Source organism: Phragmites australis, chromosome 1, assembly GCF_958298935.1.
Source record: "Phragmites australis chromosome 1, lpPhrAust1.1, whole genome shotgun sequence".
Taxonomy (NCBI): Eukaryota; Viridiplantae; Streptophyta; class Magnoliopsida; order Poales; family Poaceae; genus Phragmites; species Phragmites australis.
In genome coordinates, this window is record NC_084921.1 from 24,656,711 (window position 1) to 24,662,289 (window position 5,579).

General features: G+C 40.9%; 1 long non-coding RNA gene across 1 annotated transcript; it reads right to left on the bottom strand.

The window, feature by feature from the left end:
• Positions 1 to 294: 294 nt before the first annotated feature.
• Positions 295 to 3,531, bottom strand: LOC133913166 (uncharacterized). Its single transcript, XR_009908998.1, has 2 exons — positions 3,122 to 3,531; positions 295 to 1,154 (listed from the first exon to the last, which is right to left on the bottom strand). It is a non-coding gene; the product is annotated as an uncharacterized LOC133913166 (long non-coding RNA).
• Positions 3,532 to 5,579: the final 2,048 nt, after the last annotated feature.

Sequence of the window (5,579 nt, forward strand, 5' to 3'; positions counted from 1 at the left end):
ACTGACATTTGCTTATAGAAACACCCAGGAGACCTGTTGGCATGCCAATAATTCAGCACCCAAGAAATTGGAGATATTTTACTGGAGTGTGAGATGCTGTAGTTTTGTTCAGCAAATAAAAAAGAATCGGTATAAACAGCAAAAGCATCCTATCTGAAGTAGCATTTGCTGCCACTCAATTCAGTTTACTTTCAACATAATCCATACTATTTGGAACAATGATGTGTTGATTTATGCATAACCAACTAGAAAGAACTACACCTGGTTACTACTTGACTTGTCAGGTCTGATAACTGAAGTTGAAACCCACTTTATAAACGATCAAGACTCCAGAAAACAACACAAAACACATGATGTTCCAAATCTCAACTGCATTTGCTAACTCTCTCTCCACCACACGCACAAACAGAAATGCGCAAATTGACCAAATGTAGGGAAGAACGGCATAAGCATTTTGCTATACTCATCCAAATCCAAAAAAGGGGAAGAAATAAAAGAATACGTGTGCAATCAAATGTATCAGTTTGCCCTGAAATTTCCACTAATCAATAGTTCAATACAACGAAGTCTCACACGCTAATAGTTGGTGAACACCGGGAGCCATGGCTTCTGAATGAAGAATGGACCACCTTGCACAAGCCGCAGAGCAGAGATGTAAACAATTCCAACATTATTAATGGTTGGGGCCTGATATAATCATCTAACATAACCTAATGAGCTACTAGTTCTGTATAATCTCTGCCTGATACATCAGTGGTCTCCTGCTGTATGGTAACTCAACTCAAGCAGTTGTCTATAAGAGCACCAATCTTACCATTGCATCCCCGAAGATTTGATGCTACGTGCTGCTTCTTCAGGTAGTAGAAATCACTAGCTAATGGCTCATTGTCCCCCAAGATTTGACCGTGTAATCTACCCCATAACCATCTTGCTGGGAGTTTCACAAGCAATGCTTGCCATGAAAACCTTCTTGGGTGAGCAAACCTATGACAAGTTTCTTTAATCTGTCGGCACCAGGCCCTGGGCGGAGATCTTGCACACGTTCAACAGTCTTCCTTTCACGGTTGTGTTCAACAGATGTGTCCATCCACCAGGCACAAATCCATCAGGTGGACGGCCCAATAGTTCCTGATCAATCTTGTCCAGCAGGGGATCTTCACTCCCAAAGTTCCTTGCAAAGGGAGCATTACTGTTAACCATACCATCAAAGTCATCAAATGTGAGATAATGAGGATGTTGCTTTGGTGGGTTGTAATGAAATGTAGATCATGGTTGACTGTCGTATTGCCGAACTCTAGAACATTGCAGCTGACTGTGTGGAAGTAACCCTCAGAAGTGTTTATATTCCACAAGTGCAAAGTGAATAAACATTTCAGCATGTAGTTCCTGGTTGTGCAATCAAAATAAGAAAGAGATAACATAACTAGTAGTACAGTACAGAGATACTTCAATTAATAGAATGATGTCATAAGTGACCAGTTTGGATGCTTATAAGGTAACCAAAATGAGAAAAAGGGCTCTTATGAATCAGAGACGTCAAAACAGATGGTTGTAAGTGAGATGTACAAATGGGTTACCATGAAGTATTTCCCAAAAGGTAATTTCCAACATCACTCAAAATAAATATAGCATGATAGTTTCATGAATAGCAAGTTGCATACAGAGCAACTGCTTCGTTATAGTGTGCAACAAAATGTTCAAGGACTAATGACATTCCTGACCAAGCATAAATTTCAAGGTATGATGTTGAGCCATGTTTCAATGAAATTCACCCAGGAAATAGAGTTTCATGTTCAGATAAAGGTAAAAGTAATTGGCTTCATACCACTTAATAAATGATCAGATAAGGAATGACAGAATCAAACATCTTTCAGTTCAGAATGAGGTGAAACTACACAACATTGTAGTTCTTTGCATTAGCAGATAACAATACAGAAGATCCTTGCCGCAAACAAATGGGATAATTGATGAGGTAATAGCTATAATCAGATTTCTCTTATTTATCAGTCTGTCAAGACGAGTCAAATGAGATCACCAGGTGGTGAGGGCAACACAAACACCAGTTACAATCATGTAACCATAGAAGAGTGCCACTGGCATCAAATAAGCAGAAATGTATTGTGAGATTGCAACAGAAATTTTATATTTTCAAGATTTGTTTATGGGACTAACCTAGAAAACTTGACAGCAATAAGTTAATTACTTGGTGGAAGTAATGCTCATTCATAGCAACCAGGCAAGAACAATGTAGCATACCACATACTTGAAATCAGTCCCAGATTGCATGTCAGTTTGTACTATCAAATCATAGTTTAGAAACAAGCTTTAGGCTCAACTCAAACAAACTTTAACACTTAAACTCTTTTCTATTTCTTCATAATAAGTGTATCCAAAAAATATGCAGCTCTGAGCAAGCTATAGGAGCCTATAATTGCTAGGGTTCAGGAAACCAATGGCTACAAGAGGTGCAGGCCAAACATGGGCTAATAATTTTCTCCATTTTGTCAGGCACCATCTAGCAAAAAATGTAGCACTGGACAGGGAAAAAAAACACTGCACTTTAATTGAACTTGAACTATAAAAGTCAATGTAGCCACTAGCACACCGCAAGACTGCTTTCCCTGAACTTGCAGTTCCTTCTCAGATTGTTTAGCCACACTGTGAAGAGGAATGAACAAGAAGAAGAAGCAGATTATACAGCAATCTCACAAGTCACAACAGCAAGGTTCCTAACAGATGGCGTGAGCATTTCATCAAACAATATATACACAAGTAAAAAAAAAAAAGGTGATTTCCGCCAACTCATCCTAGAACACTAGCAAACATCATCCACGGCAACGGCAAGACACGCATGCCACATCCAGATTGGAGTAGCGCAGACGCTATACAGATCATCTCGATTATGAGCAACTACACAATATATAGTTGCTTTGAAACATAAGATCATCTCGATTATGTCACGGATTTTTAAATGGCAAATCTGAAGATTAAAAATCATCAAATATCATAGATAAGAACAGATCTCTCTCTCTCTCTCTCTCTCTCTCTCTCTCTCTCTCTCTCTCCACACCGGACAAAATGGAGGACCAAGGGATCTTGAGGAGAAGATTAGACTACGTACGCGAGAGAGAGTAGATCGCCACCCCACCCGGCTGGACCTCGTAGGCTAGTCGTCGCTGAACCCCTTCTGCTAGAGTAGAGCGCCACTAGATCTGCTAGAGATGGACGAAGAGGAGGGGATTCGCACCCCCGACCATATCTGGCGACGGGACAAACGCAGCCGAGCTCGTATTCTCCCTAGCTGCTCGAGTTCGTCGCAGCCCACTCCGTCGCTGTCAATTGGCGACCCCCGCATGCGTGTGGAGGTAGTTGGCTCCAAAAAATACGAGGTCACGGTGGTGTGCCGCGGGGACGAGAGGGGGTCTCGCCCTGGTGGATTTGGATCGCCGCCGGCGGGGAGATCGGATTCACGAAAAAAATGGGGGCGACCAGGTATCTATGGCAAGCCATGGAACCTTAAAAATAGGTTAATTAGATAGATACCATTATAAATTTTATGGTTTAGAAATTTGCCATTATATTTTATTAAATTCATCTGATGCTATTTAGTTTTGCATACCTCTGAAAATTGCTATTTTGTATGTCCGAGCTCTTTAGCTCATCTGTAGGCTGTCGTAGTTTGGTATATCTCAAAATGCCTCCTCCATTCTGTAATCCGTCTGTCTAATCCACTCGAGTGGCTCCCTAACCAATCCTCAACTTATTGTGATGCCTGCCGTGAAACCCTAGCTGCCCTCGCCTTTGATGAATCGAGTTGTGACTAAAGTCATCGCACCGTGGGTTCCTAAACCCTCCGAGTTCTAACCATGTCTCAAACTAGGGTTTGGAGTAGCCCGATGAAAACGACGTTAGGGTCCAGCGCAACAGGGAGCGATGTGGAGGAGCAACCCCTTGTTGATTGTCTAGATTATGGGAAATATGTGATTAAGCTCGAAGCAAGTAAGCTGCAGCATATGAGAGAGTTTTCTAAAGTGCGAGGACAATGCGAAGGTGAGTTGGATCAAATAGATGGAATCTGTTTGGTTTTGGTTGGTGTTTTTGGTCACGACTTTGTTTGATTTCGTTGATAACGGTAGGACGATCCATTGTCTTGTGGATTCTACAAATGGGAGAAAAAGTATAGGTCGTGGCTACACCGTAAGCGTTTGCTGGAAGATGTTGGCGTGCCCTGCTCTTCTGACGACAAGTTCCACGGTGGTCACAATGGAGAAGTGAAGCAACAAATTTTGGAGTTGAAGCATGAGATTGCCTATCTGACAAATGAAATCAAGGAGTTAATGTAGCAAATTGTGTTGTTGAGGACAATGTTGTGCATAAGGAAGAAAAGAGTTGTAGTTGACAGTGTGTTGCTTCTGCTTTAGTTGGTTGTTTGCTAGGCATTGTGGTTGAAGTTCTATGCAAGTATTTACTACCTTGAATGTGTGCAGGTAGTGAAGGACTGTATGTAATTACTCTGTTAATTGAATGAAATGTTGTTTGCTAGGCATTATGATTGCTCCAAGTACAATATTGCTACATTAGGTTATTAAGTATAATCTAACAGTGCACAATGTGAAAGAAGAATAGCACTGATATAGGCCTCCAAGGTGCTACAAAGCCCTGTACCAAAATTCAAGTGCTTGCAACTCTAGAATGCTTACACATAAATCTATCGAAACAAATATTATTTTTCCATCATATATCTCTTAACTTACAATAAACTAGTCAATATGATCTAGAATAAGCTTAATAAAACAATTAGTTGCTAGTGCACCAGATCCAGCAGTACGGAAGAACATAAGACTTAATGAACAGCAGAATAGCAGATCCAGAATAGCAACATAGCACAACAGAACAGCATATCCAGAACAAGCTTCACACAAATATAACATAAGCATCAGGTCTAGAACATGCTGAATACAAGCATTTTATGTCTAGAACTAGTATAACATCAACTACATATTACATGTATCATGTCTAGAACAAGGTTAGCACACCCTAAGTTCAGAGCAACTACATATTACATGTTCACAACAACTACATACTACATGCATCAGGTCTTCAACCACTCCAAGAGCTTTTGACAACACTGGCATTTGGCGCACTTGGTTTAGCCTTCTCCTTTTTTGGTGTTTTCCTCTTCTTGGGTGTCCTCTTCTTCTTGGGCGTCTGGTTCTCACCATCCCCAGTGGAAGCCTTTTTTTCCTACTTACAAAATCATATTGTTAGGCACACTTCAGAAATATGGAATAAAAAATAAAAATAATACAGTTTGGGGTTACCTCTTCCTTGATGTTGGTTGACTTGGGCCTATATGCTCCTCGTTGCTCTCCTCACCAAATGCCTCAGCTAGCTTGCATGTCTTCTCAAAGTGTCCAAAGTCTCCACATCTCCTACACTTAACAGTTCTTCTTCCTGGTTCAAGAACACATCTTATTCTCTGAACTCTATGCCTCCCTAGACCTCTCTTCTGCTTTGGTGGAAACACTTTGTAACCAAGATCCACAATGGGACCTATCTGTCTGCTGTCTTGAACCTCT